Source organism: Bombina bombina, chromosome 5 (genome assembly GCF_027579735.1).
Source record: "Bombina bombina isolate aBomBom1 chromosome 5, aBomBom1.pri, whole genome shotgun sequence".
Classification (NCBI taxonomy): domain Eukaryota; kingdom Metazoa; phylum Chordata; class Amphibia; order Anura; family Bombinatoridae; genus Bombina; species Bombina bombina.
In genome coordinates, this window is record NC_069503.1 from 579,569,379 (window position 1) to 579,584,205 (window position 14,827).

Consider the following 14,827-nt stretch of genomic DNA (forward strand, 5'->3'; position numbering starts at 1 on the left):
TTTCGTCCCTTTCGTAAAAACGGACCAGCCCAAAGTGCTACGTCCTCTAAGCAAGAGGGTAATACTTCTCAAGCCAAGCCAGCTTGGAGACCAATGCAAGGCTGGAACAAGGGAAAGCAGGCCAAGAAACCTGCCACTGCTACCAAGACAGCATGAAATATTGGCCCCCGATCCGGGACCGGATCTGGTGGGGGGCAGACTCTCTCTCTTCGCTCAGGCTTGGGCAAGAGATGTTCTGGATCCTTGGGCGCTAGAAATAGTCTCCCAGGGTTATCTTCTGGAATTCAAGGGACTTCCCCCAAGGGGGAGGTTCCACAGGTCTCAGTTGTCTTCAGACCACATAAAAAGACAGGCGTTCTTACATTGTGTAGAAGACCTGTTAAAAATGGGAGTGATTCATCCTGTTCCACTAAGAGAACAAGGGATGGGGTTCTACTCCAATCTGTTCATAGTTCCCAAAAAAGAGGGAACGTTCAGACCAATCTTAGATCTCAAGATCTTAAACAAGTTTCTCAAGGTTCCATCGTTCAAGATGGAAACCATTCGAACTATTCTTCCTTCCATCCAGGAAGGTCAATTCATGACCACGGTGGATTTAAAGGATGCGTATCTACATATTCCTATCCACAAGGAACATCATCGGTTCCTAAGGTTCGCATTCCTGGACAAACATTACCAGTTCGTGGCGCTTCCTTTCGGATTAGCCACTGCTCCAAGGATTTTCACAAAGGTACTAGGGTCCCTTCTAGCGGTGCTAAGACCAAGGGGCATTGCAGTAGTACCTTACCTGGACGACATTCTGATTCAAGCGTCGTCCCTTCCTCAAGCAAAGGCTCACACGGACATCGTCCTGGCCTTTCTCAGATCTCACGGCTGGAAAGTGAACGTGGAAAAGAGTTCTCTATCCCCGTCAACAAGGGTTCCCTTCTTGGGAACAATTATAGACTCCTTAGAAATGAGGATCTTTCTAACAGAGGCCAGAAAAACAAAACTTCTAGACTCTTGTCGGATACTTTATTCCGTTCCTCTTCCTTCCATAGCTCAGTGCATGGAAGTGATCGGGTTGATGGTAGCGGCAATGGACATAGTTCCTTTTGCGCGCATTCATCTAAGACCATTACAACTGTGCATGCTCAGTCAGTGGAATGGGGACTATACAGACTTGTCTCCGAAGATACAAGTAAATCAGAGGACCAGAGACTCACTCCGTTGGTGGCTGTCCCTGGACAATCTGTCACAAGGGATGACGTTCCGCAGACCAGAGTGGGTCATTGTCACGACCGACGCCAGTCTGATGGGCTGGGGCGCGGTCTGGGGATCCCTGAAAGCTCAGGGTCTTTGGTCTCGGGAAGAATCTCTTCTACCGATAAATATTCTGGAGCTGAGAGCGATATTCAATGCTCTCAAGGCTTGGCCTCAGCTAGCGAGGACCAAGTTCATACGGTTTCAATCAGACAACATGACGACTGTTGCGTACATCAACCATCAGGGGGGAACAAGGAGTTCCCTAGCGATGGAAGAAGTGACCAAAATCATTCTATGGGCGGAGTCTCACTCCTGCCACCTGTCTGCTATCCACATCCCAGGAGTGGAAAATTGGGAAGCGGATTTTCTGAGTCGTCAGACATTGCATCCGGGGGAGTGGGAACTCCATCCGGAAATCTTTGCCCAAGTCACCCAGCGGTGGGGCATTCCAGACATGGATCTAATGGCCTCTCGTCAGAACTGCAAAGTTCCTTGCTACGGGTCCAGATCCAGGGATCCCAAGGCGGCTCTAGTGGATGCACTAGTAGCACCTTGGACCTTCAAACTAGCTTATGTGTTCCCGCCGTTTCCTCTCATCCCCAGGCTGGTAGCCAGGATCAATCAGGAGAGGGCGTCGGTGATCTTGATAGCTCCTGCGTGGCCACGCAGGACTTGGTATGCAGATCTGGTGAATATGTCATCGGCTCCACCTTGGAAGCTACCTTTGAGACGAGACCTTCTTGTTCAGGGTCCGTTCGAACATCCGAATCTGGTTTCACTCCAGCTGACTGCTTGGAGATTGAACGCTTGATTCTATCGAAGCGAGGATTCTCAGATTCTGTTATTGATACTCTTGTTCAGGCCAGAAAGCCTGTAACTAGAAAGATTTACCACAAGATTTGGAAAAAATATATCTGTTGGTGTGAATCTAAAGGATTCCCTTGGGACAAGGTTAAGATTCCTAAGATTTTATCCTTCCTTCAAGACGGATTAGAAAAAGGATTATCTGCAAGTTCCCTGAAGGGACAGATTTCTGCCTTGTCTGTGTTACTTCACAAAAAGCTGGCAGCTGTGCCAGATGTTCAAGCTTTTGTTCAGGCTCTGGTTAGAATTAAGCCTGTTTACAAACCTTTGACTCCTCCTTGGAGTCTCAATTTAGTTCTTTCAGTTCTTCAGGGGGTTCCGTTTGAACCCTTACATTCCGTTGATATTAAGTTATTATCTTGGAAAGTTTTGTTTTTAGTTGCAATTTCTTCTGCTAGAAGAGTTTCAGAATTATCTGCTCTGCAGTGTTCTCCTCCTTATCTGGTGTTCCATGCAGATAAGGCGGTTTTACGTACTAAACCTGGTTTTCTTCCAAAAGTTGTTTCTAACAAAAACATTAACCAGGAGATTATCGTACCTTCTCTGTGTCCGAAACCAGTTTCAAAGAAGGAACGTTTGTTGCACAATTTGGATGTTGTTCGCGCTCTAAAATTCTATTTAGATGCTACAAAGGATTTTAGACAAACATCTTCCTTGTTTGTTGTTTACTCCGGTAAAAGGAGAGGTCAAAAAGCAACTTCTGCCTCTCTCTCCTTTTGGATTAAAAGCATCATCAGATTGGCTTACGAGACTGCAGGACGGCAGCCTCCCGAAAGAATCACAGCTCATTCCACCAGGGCTGTGGCTTCCACATGGGCCTTCAAGAACGAGGCTTCTGTTGATCAGATATGTAGGGCAGCGACTTGGTCTTCACTGCACACTTTTACCAAATTTTACAAGTTTGATACTTTTGCTTCTTCTGAGGCTATTTTTGGGAGAAAGGTTTTGCAAGCCGTGGTGCCTTCCATTTAGGTGACCTGATTTGCTCCCTCCCTTCATCCGTGTCCTAAAGCTTTGGTATTGGTTCCCACAAGTAAGGATGACGCCGTGGACCGGACACACCTATGTTGGAGAAAACAGAATTTATGTTTACCTGATAAATTACTTTCTCCAACGGTGTGTCCGGTCCACGGCCCGCCCTGGTTTTTTTAATCAGGTCTGATATTTTGTTTTCTTTAACTACAGTCACCACGGTACCATATGGTTTCTCCTATGCAAATATTCCTCCTTAACGTCGGTCGAATGACTGGGGTAGGCGGAGCCTAGGAGGGATCATGTGACCAGCTTTGCTGGGCTCTTTGCCATTTCCTGTTGGGGAGGAGAATATCCCACAAGTAAGGATGACGCCGTGGACCGGACACACCGTTGGAGAAAGTAATTTATCAGGTAAACATAAATTCTGTTTTCTTCAGTAGTGCGCCTGGTCTAGTATTCCAAACTTTATTTAACCATAAAATGATGCCCTTTTCATCCATCCATCCTTTAGGATGACAATGGATCACGACACCTGGTGGAAATTTTACTCCTTTTGGAATAGTCTTTCTTTTAAAAATCAACATTGGTTTAAGTTTAAAACCGTCTGCCATACAGGATAACACAACGGTAAAATGAGTTTTCTCATGGCCTGTGGTTCTAATCTGGACTGTGTGCTTCCCTTTGCTGTCAATTGTCCTGTTGCCTGGTAGGTCAAAACACATGGGGGTCTCATCCATATTGCCTATCTGTGAAAGTTCAAAATTAATCTGCTTGCGTTGGTTGATTATAAAGGTATGGAATGAAGCGATCTTCTCTTCTAAATCATTAGGCAGCTTCTGTGCTATCTTTGTTCTCTGGCGTATTGCAAGTCCATGCCTTTTCATAAACTTTTGTGTCCATCCATTAGAGGCTTTGAAGTTTGAATCTTTGCAAAACTTTTGGGCTTGAAGTCTAACGTGGAGTGATGTGATGATGTACCCACTACTTCTTTGGTCAATGATCCATTCATAAAGTTCCTTCTCCATGTCTGGCTTGTACATGGCTTGTACATGGCTTGTACATGGCTTGTCTCCCTCGTTGTGCTTTTTTTGTTTTATTCATATCTTTCAGGACGACTTTCTGTTTTCTCCATTCTCTAACATTCGTCTCTGGTACAGTGAATTCTCGGCTAGCTGCTCGATTTCCGTGAATTTCAGCATGATCAACAACTTTGAGCTTGAATGAAGTGTCATATGCAGAACGTTTTCTCTTGATACCCTGAGTTGCCATTTTTTCTTCGCCCTCGCGTACAGTGAGCGGCTGCAGCCCGGAAAAGGCTCAGTGTGAACTCACAATTCGCCTGCGCCCTCAATGGACCGGCCGCCACTGCCACCCCACCCCTCTTTTATAACGCGCACCCAAAATTTGATTTCTTTTTTTGGTAGAAAATTTTGCGCGTTATACTCGAATAAATACGGTACCAGTGAGAGCTCCCTGGGGACATGGACAGAAATGACCACTCCCTTGGTTACCTGCATAAAAGTTAACACCTCATTTGCTCTCCCTTCCTCTTCCTAGTTCTGTCCAGAGATAAGGTGGACATGACTAGGAAACACTCACTCTTTTCTCCGGGGGCTAGAGAAGCTATGAACTGAGAACAGTTATGTTACATGGAAAAGCAAGTTTGCAATCCTTGAGGACCTACTTGCTATCCTGGACAGCTTCCTGGTTAGACTTCGGTCCTAATCAGGCCTGTGGGGGCAGTTGGTTAGTTGGGGCAGTTGATTATTTTTCCCCACTCTTAATAGGATCCAGTGAGCGCTGACATGTTCTGTTATATCATAGGGTCTGCATTTAATAATTTGCTGCCAGCAGGATCCTAAAATCTAAAATATCTGGATAACATCTATCTCAGACGGATGGGTTCTTAAGATTCCTCAATCAGACTTTCCCTCTGGAATTCAGAAAAGGAAATCTCCTCTACATTGCTTAATGGCATAACCATTCACAAGGGACTCTCAAATGCTGACAGCATTCCATCAGTTTGTCAACAATTTGTTGTGGATGAGCAGGTAATTTAGAAGGGTCTTCTTTATGTACAGTTCCAGGGTCTTTGCTTCCTCATTTTTCTGGTCCTTTTTTTGCACTCTTGGGTAATGAATATTTATTTCTATCATGTAATTAGCAAGAGTCCATGAGCTAGTGACGTATGGGATATACATTCCTACCAGGAGGGGCAAAGTTTCCCAAACCTCAAAATGCCTATAAATACACCCCTCACCACACCCACAAATCAGTTTTACAAACTTTGCCTCCCATGGAGGTGGTGAAGTAAGTTTGTGCTAGATTCGTTGTTGATATGCGCTTCGCAGCAGGCTGGAGCCCGGTTTTCCTCTCAGTGTGCAGTGAATGTCAGAGGGATGTGAAGAGAGTATTGCCTATTTGAATTCAATGATCTCCTTCTACGGGGTCTATTTTATAGGTTCTCTGTTATCGGTCGTAGAGATTCATCTCTTACCTCCCTTTTCAGATCGACGATATACTCTTATATATACCATTACCTCTACTGTTTCTCGTTTCAGTACTGGTTTGGCTTTCTACTACATGTAGATGAGTGTCCTGGGGTAAGTAAGTCTTATTTTTGTGACACTCTAAGCTATGGTTGGGAACTTTTATATAAAGTTCTAAATATATGTGTTTAAACATTTATTTGCCTTGATTCAGGATGTTCAACATTCCTTATTTCAGACAGTCAGTTTCATTATTTGGGATAATGCATTTGAATAATCAATTTTTTCTTACCTTAAAATTTGACTTTTTCTCCTGTGGGCTGTTAGGCTCGCGGGGGCTGAAAATGCTTCATTTTATTGCGTCATTCTTGGCGCGGACTTTTTTGGCGCAAAAAAATTTCTTTGTTATTTCCGGCGTCATACTTGTCGCCGGAAGTTGCGTCATTTTTTTGACGTTTTTGCGCTAAAAATGTCGGCGTCACCGGATGTGGCGTCATTTTTGGCGCTTAAAGCATTTAGGCGCCAAATAATGTGGGCGTCTTTTTTGACGCCAAAAAATATGGGCGTCATTATTGTCTCCACATTATTTAAGTCTCATTGTTTATTTGCTTCTGGTTGCTAGAAGCTTGTTCATTGGCATTTTTTCATTTAAGGAATTTGATCAATTTTGCTTTATATGTTGTTTTTTCTATTACATATTGCAAGATGTCTCAGATTGACCCTGAATCAGAAGATACTTCTGGAAAATTGCTGCCTGATGCTGGATCTACCAAAGTTAAGTGTATTTGTTGTAAACTTGTGGTAACTGTTCCTCCGGCTGTTGTTTGTAATGAATGTCATGACAAACTTGTTAATGCAGATAATATTTCCTTTAGTAATGTTCCATTACCTGTTGCTGTTCCATCAACATCTAATATTCAGGGTGTTCCTGTTAACATAAGAGATTTTGTTTCTAAATCTATTAAGAAGGCTATGTCTGTTATTCCTCCTTCTAGTAAACGTAAAAGGTCTTTTAAAACTTCTCATTTTTCAGATGAATTTTTAAATGAACATCATCATTCTGATGATGATTCCTCTGGTTCAGAGGATTCTGTGTCAGAGGTTGATACTGATAAATCTTCATATTTATTTAAAATGGAATTTATTCGTTCTTTGCTTAAAGAAGTCTTAATTGCATTAGAAATAGAGGAATCTGGTCCTCCTTATACTAAATCTAAACGTTTGAATACGGTTTTTAAATCTCCTGTAGTTATTCCAGAGGTTTTTCCCGTCCCTGATGCTATTTCTGAAGTAATTTCCAGGGAATGGAATAATTTGGGTAATTAATTTACTCCTTCTAAACGGTTTAAGCAATTATATCCTGTGCCATCTGACAGATTAGAGTTTTGGGACAAAATCCCTAAGGTTGATGGGGCTATCTCTACTCTTGCTAAACGTACTACTATTCCTACGGCAGATAGTACTTCCTTTAAGGATCCTTTAGATAGGAAAATTGAATCCTTTCTAAGAAAAGCTTACTTATGTTCAGGTAATCTTCTTAGACCTGCTATATCTTTAGCGGATGTTGCTGCAGCTTCAACTTTCTGGTTGGAAGCTTTAGCGCAACAAGTAACAGATCATAATTCCCATAGCATTGTTAATCTTCTTCAACATGCTAATAATTTTATTTGTGATGCCATCTTTGATATCATTAGGGTTGATGTCAGGTATATGTCTTTAGCTATTTTAGCTAGAAGAGCTTTATGGCTTAAAACTTGGAATGCTGATATGTCTTCTAAGTCAACTTTGCTTTCCCTTTCTTTCCAGGGTAATAAATTATTTGCTTCACAGTTGGATTCTATTATTTCAACTGTTACTGGGGGGAAAGGAACTTTTTTACCACAGGATAAAAAATCTAAAAGTAAATTTAGGTCTACTAATCGTTTTCGTTCCTTTCGTCACAGTAAGGAACAAAAGCCTGATCCTTCCCCTACAGGAGCGGTATCAGTTTGGAAACCATCTCCAGTCTGGAATAAATCCAAGCCTTTTAGAAAGCCAAAGCCAGCTCCCAAGTCAACATGAAGGTGCGGCCCTCATTCCAGCCCAGCTGGTAGGGGGCAGATTACGATTTTTCAAAGAAATTTGGATCAATTCGATTCACAATCTTTGGATCCAGAACATTGTTTCACAAGGGTACAGAATAGGATTCAAGATAAGGCCTCCTGCAAGAAGATTTTTTCTTTCCCGTGTCCCAGTAAATCCAGTGAAGGCTCAAGCATTTCTGAAATGTGTTTCAGATCTAGAGTTGGCTGGAGTAATTATGCCAGTTCCAGTTCTGGAACAGGGGCTGGGGTTTTACTCAAATCTCTTCATTGTACCAAAGAAGGAGAATTCCTTCAGGCCAGTTCTGGATTTAAAAATATTGAATCGTTATGTAAGGATACCAACATTCAAAATGGTAACTATAAGGACTATTCTGCCTTTTGTTCAGCAAGGGCATTATATGTCCACAATAGATTTACAAGATGCATATCTGCATATTCCAATTCATCCAGATCACTATCAGTTTCTGAGATTCTCTTTCCTAGACAAGCATTACCAATTTGTGGCTCTGCCGTTTGGCCTAGCAACAGCTCCAAGGATTTTTACAAAGGTTCTCGGTGCCCTTCTATCTGTAATTAGAGAACAGGGTATTGTGGTATTTCCTTATTTGGACGATATCTTGGTACTTGCTCAGTCTTCACATTTAGCAGAATCTCATACGAATCGACTTGTATTGTTTCTTCGAGAACATGGTTGGAGGATCAATTTACCAAAGAGTTCGTTGATTCCTCAGACAAGGGTAACCTTTTTAGGTTTCCAGATAGATTCAGTGTCCATGACTCTGTCTCTGACGGACAAGAGACGTCTGAAATTGGTTTCAGCTTGTCGAAACCTTCAGTCTCAATCATTCCCTTCGGTAGCCTTATGCATGGAAATTCTAGGTCTTATGACTGCTGCATCGGACGTGATCCCCTTTGCTCGTTTTCACATGCGACCTCTTCAGCTCTGTATGCTGAACCAGTGGTGCAGGGATTATACAAAGATTTCTCAATTAATATCTTTAAAACCGATTGTACGACACTCTCTGACGTGGTGGACAGACCACCATCGTTTAGTTCAGGGGGCTTCTTTTGTTCTTCTGACCTGGACTGTGATTTCAACAGATGCAAGTCTGACAGGTTGGGGAGCTGTTTGGGGGTCTCTGACAGCACAAGGGGTTTGGGAATCTCAGGAGGCGAGATTACCAATCAACATTTTGGAACTCCGTGCAATTTTCAGAGCTCTTCAGTCGTGGCCTCTTCTAAAGAGAGAGTCGTTCATTTGTTTTCAGACGGACAATGTCACAACCGTGGCATATGTCAATCATCAAGGAGGGACTCACAGTCCTCTGGCTATGAAAGAAGTATCTCGAATACTGGTATGGGCGGAATCTAGCTCCTGTCTAATTTCTGCGGTTCATATCCCAGGTATACACAATTGGGAAGCGGATTATCTCAGTCGCCAAACGTTACATCCGGGCGAATGGTCTCTTCACCCAGAGGTATTTCTTCAGATTGTTCAAATGTGGGGACTTCCAGAAATAGATCTGATGGCTTCTCATCTAAACAAGAAGCTTCCCAGGTATCTGTCCAGATCCAGGGATCCTCAGGCGGAAGCAGTGGATGCATTGTCACTTCCTTGGAAGTATCATCCTGCCTATATCTTTCCACCTCTAGTTCTTCTTCCAAGAGTGATTTCCAAGATTCTAAAGGAGCGTTCGTTTGTTCTGCTGGTGGCTCCAGCATGGCCTCACAGGTTTTGGTATGCGGATCTTGTCCGGATGGCTACTTGCCAACCGTGGACTCTTCCGTTAAGACCAGACCTTCTATCGCAAGGTCCTTTTTTCCATCAGGATCTCAAATCCTTAAATTTGAAGGTATGGAGATTGAACGCTTGATTCTCAGTCATAGAGGTTTCTCTGACTCCGTAATTAATACTATGTTACAGGCTCGTAAATCTGTATCTAGGAAGATATATTATCAAGTCTGGAAGACTTACATTTCTTGGTGTTCTTCTCATCATTTTTCATGGCATTCTTTTAGAATTCCTAGAATTTTACAGTTTCTTCAGGATGGTTTGGATAAAGGTTTGTCTGCAAGTTCCTTGAAAGGACAAATCTCTGCTCTTTCTGTTCTTTTTCACAGAAAGATTGCTAGTCTTCCTGATATTCATTGTTTTGTACAGGCTTTGGTTCGTATAAAACCTGTTATTAAGTCAATTTCTCCTCCTTGGAGTTTGAATTTGGTTCTGGGGGCTCTTCAAGCTCCTCCGTTTGAACCTATGCATTCGCTGGATATTAAATTACTTTCTTGGAAAGTTTTGTTTCTTTTGGCCATCTCTTCTGCTAGAAGAGTTTCTGAATTATCTGCTCTTTCTTGTGAGTCTCCTTTTCTGATTTTTCATCAGGATAAGGCGGTGTTGCGAACTTCATTTACATTTTTACCTAAGGTTGTGAATTCTAACAACATTAGTAGAGAAATTGTGGTTCCTTCATTGTGTCCTAATCCTAAGTTTTTGGTAGAAAAGTACTTCAGGCAGCTGTTTCAGTTTGATTCTTCTGCTTATAATTTCAGTTTTTTCATTATAAGATTTAAACTTTGTTTTGGGTGTGGATTATTTTTCGGCGGAATTGGCTGTCTTTATTTTATCCCTCCCTCTCTAGTGACTCTTGCGTGGAAGATCCACATCTTGGGTATTCATTATCCCATACGTCACTAGCTCATGGACTCTTGCTAATTACATGAAAGAAAACATAATTTATGTAAGAACTTACCTGATAAATTAATTTCTTTCATATTAGCAAGAGTCCATGAGGCCCACCCTTTTTGTGGTGGTTATGATTTTTTTGTATAAAGCACAATAATTCCAATTCCTTATTTTTTATGCTTTCGCACTTTTTTCTTATCACCCCACTTCTTGGCTATTCGTTAAACTGATTTGTGGGTGTGGTGAGGGGTGTATTTATAGGCATTTTGAGGTTTGGGAAACTTTGCCCCTCATGGTAGGAATGTGTATCCCATACGTCACTAGCTCATGGACTCTTGCTAATATGAAAGAAATGAATTTATCAGGTAAGTTCTTACATAAATTATGTTTTTTCAAAAGGAAATATAGATGGAGTCACTTCTGTTTACAACATACTGCCTTCCTGATGCTTATCTGTTCTCTGTAGACCCGGTTTGAAGAGTTTTTGTTTTACAAGTTTGTCTCTGGTTTTCTCTTATCCATAGTAGCTTTGAGTTAGAAGTTTCCTTTTGGCTCACTACTTAAATGACTATTTAATTTACATAACTGATTTCATCAAGCCTGTCCTCGTATGTTTCAACCTCTTCAGCTTTGTTACTTGTTAGATGACCGTTTATAGTGAAATGTTAGGTAATTAATATGGTCAATTTGGTAAGATGGTAAATGTACCCTTTTATTTTTTTCAACATCTTTAGCCTTTCGAAATGTATTCCATTTTTTGTCTGGTCTCAGGCAAGGTTCGTCGGTTTTCAAATCTTTCTTTTTCAGAACTTATATTTTTTTCTACTTTGGATGGATTTAAGTCTGTTTGGATGTTTGGAGACATTTGTGAGGGATAATGTACATTTAAAAGGCCTGTACAAGGTGCTTCAGCATCTTCCTCTTAATTTTCAAAGAACATTACCATATTGTAGGCTCTTGTCCAGTTTTTAGAATCTCCTGAAGTAGAAATTAGGATCCTGGCAGACAATAATTCCACAGGAGGACAAAAAGTTAGAACATTTTTATGTCTTTCTAATATTCTTGCTAATACATTGGCATGCTCAAGCTGTTCATCTTCCAGGTATTCATAATGTCTAGGCAACATTTTATTTTACTTCAGTTCAGATTTCTCCAACTAAATGGTAATTGATCAGCAAGATTTTTTTGCATGATCATCAGCAAATGGGTTCTTCCAGTTCTAGACCTTATGGTTTTTTAAACCCATCTTCCTATGACACAGGCTCAAGGAGTGGAAACTCTGTTTCAGTCGTGGTTTATATCTTTTCACTGATTCCTCTTTTTCTGTGTCCTCTTTGGAGAAAACTGAATGGCACTACATTTATAGTCCTCATTCTTTTTGTTTTAGAAGTTTATGGCATTTTTCTGTTTAGAATATTAGCAGTAGATTCTTTAGACGTCTCCTCTTTTTGTACGAAATGTCTCATCAGGATCCTATTATCAATTAAAATCTGGTGGTTTGATTTCTAAAATTTTGCATGGATGGTATAGCTGAGCCAGTATAAAGTTGCTTCATTTAGGTTTCTTACAGGGCCTCAGTAATAGATGTAGGAAAAGCAGATATATTATCTACGATATTGGCCCTTTTTAGGATTTTGTTATAGACCTTTGTTTTTATTCTACCAGGTCATATCCTTTTACACAAATGTGTGTAAAATTTGTTCTCTTTTATTACATTAAAACTGTCTTTTGAGTTGCTATCACTTCAGCAACATGTTTCATATTTACCGTTTGTTTTTTTCCTGCTAGGTGTTCTACATAATTTTCTATCAAGATGGAGCATATTAGTAACTTATTATATGAGGTGCTTCAGACTGGGCATTAAAACCTATTGAAAACAATCCAGTTAAGCTCCTCCAAAAATCACTGAGGTATTTCAAGTTCTAGATTTGGTGTCTGATTACATCGCCAATGAATGGAAAATGCCTGGTATACCATTTACTCTTTGTTCCAGGTTTAAAAAGATGTATCCGTCAAAATGACCATACTGCCACAAATTTTATACATTTTATAGACAGTTCCAGTGCCCCTTCCTAGGGCTTTCCTGTTTAATATCCAAAAAGACATTAACTTATTCATATGGGGGAAGATTAGGCCCAGAATAAATAAGACGACTATGTATAGACCTTTGGGCAGTGGGGGTATTGGGGTCCCTAACATAGAGAGGTACTACAACGCGATAATAATCCAGCGAGTGCTGGATTGGCACGGTAAAATAGAACAAAAGGCATGGACGACTATAGATTCTCATCTCTTGAGAGCCCCGACCCCAGGTGCACTGTGCTGGATATCCCCAGGAGCTAGACCACCCTTAGTTGAGGCCTCAGGGCTGTACACGCATATTTTTGAAAAATGGGACTCGTTAAGGGACTCCAAGTTAGGCATATCCTCCAGAGTCTCCCCGTTAGCCCTTATCTCATACAACGCAGAATTTATGGGGGGCCTAGAGTTCCACAGACACACTAGGGGCGAACTGGGATACACAGTACCATTTATAAAATTGACCACTAATGGCACATTAAAGCAAAGACAGGATTTGGAGGTGGTAGAGGGGGGTGGTTTTTCCTCCTGGCTAAAGTATGCGCAATTGAAACATCTGATTCACAACTCTAAATATAAAAAGGACCTATTAAGACCCACTACAAGATTCGAGAAATTGTGCTTACTATAGGTAATACCTAGAGGAACCCTATCAATAGCGAGAGGATTATTGGAAGATACACTAATTAACTCTCTCCCTTCATACACCACACTTTGGCAGGTAGAATTGGGGACACCCCTTACAACTCAGGACTGGGAGAACATATTTTTTAACACTCGCAAGTCTTCCGCAGCGCCAAAAATTCTAGAACTTAATCATAAGATTCTGACTCGCTGGTACTTAACCCCTGAACGCTTACAATATATTTACCCTAACGTAGATGACAGCTGCTGGAGGGGGTGCGGGGGGAGGGGCACTATGTCGCATATTTGGTGGCAATGTGAGAAAATACAACCCTTCTGGTTAATAGTTGAGACGGTTTTCCAGTCCATCATCGACATATCTTTTGTGTTAACCCCTGTAATGGCCTTGCTGAACCACAGACCAGAGGGAATGTGCAAAGTTAGATGAAAACTCTTGCAAATAGGACTAAATAGTGCAAGGAATTTGATAGCTAAGAGGTGGAAATCCACTACACCTCCCTCTAGAACAGAGTGGATCCAGAACACCACCATGCTCCTATCACAGGAGGAGTATGTGTACTTTCGAAAGAAAATGCTTACTAGATTTTATGATATTAAGTTTTATTGGGAAACTTATTTGGGTACCCAACCGGACACCTAAACCTGAATCACAGCTTTCTCTCCTAACCAGAGAAACTCACCCTTACTTATTAAACCCCTATTTAACCCCTCTTGCTTCTGCATTTCTTCTTTTTCCTTTTCCTTCTATCCTGTCCCACTTTGTTTTTCTCTTCTCTTTCTAACTGTAGGGTCTTGCTTCAGATTTCACATTTGAGTTTTACATTTTTTCCTTAAATTTACGTATAAGTTTATGTAAATGTTCTTTTTTTTTAATTTTTGACTGTTTTTTTTTTTGGATTCATTTTTGTTACTGGAAGGACAAGTAAACAAGTCAATATGTATTAATAAGCTATAAGTGTATGTAGATTGTAAACTATATATATATATGGTATCAGTACACTGTTAATAACAAATGTTTGAGGGGATGAGTAGGTCATTCATTTTTGGCAGTGAAACACGTGGACTTATCGACTGCACTGATATATGTACAATCACAACTCCGCTTTTGTATATTACAATGTACCTTCTATGTTATGCGCAATATTGTAAAATTCAATAAAAATATTGTTTAAAAAAAAAAAAAAGATGTATCCGATTCCAGTACAAAATGTGGAATTGCGGAAAACTATTCCCAAGTTGAATGGAGCTATTTCTGCATTAGCAAAACACACTACTATCCCTATGGAAAAAAGGACTTCCTTCAGAAATCCAAATGAATTAATAAGAGTCTTTCTTAATTACACATAGATGAATTACATCTTTGAATAGAAATATATTTGCAATATACATTTATTAGCAAAAATGCTTCTAGTATGAGTTATCACTGTCTTAGTGTTAACATTTTTCTCTGCACGTGCATGTGAAGCATAGCTAGATATTCTCAGGGCACCAGCATTTTAAATACTGCAGCTGTACAGTGCACCAGTGGGGCTTGTATCATGTCAGCAATTAACAAATTGAGTAATTAACAGATGGTATAAGCACCTTAGGCTCTCTGAACAAATGCTGTTTTTAAAATGCTGGTGCACGGTGTATACTTAAATACACATTTTAAACAGCAATAGCTTTTATTTGAAGCATTTTTGCTAATGCATGTATATTACAAAAATGCTTTTGCTAAAAACTGAAATGCACCCATGGGGATTCCAATTTTGTCCAGAATG

General features: G+C 40.7%; 1 protein-coding gene across 2 annotated transcripts in view; it reads left to right on the forward strand.

Annotated features, from left to right (window-relative positions):
- LOC128660608 (uncharacterized) overlaps positions 1–14,827 on the forward strand; it is a 559,105-nt gene that overhangs the window by 485,527 nt on the left and 58,751 nt on the right. The gene's annotated exons all lie outside the window — the stretch shown is intronic.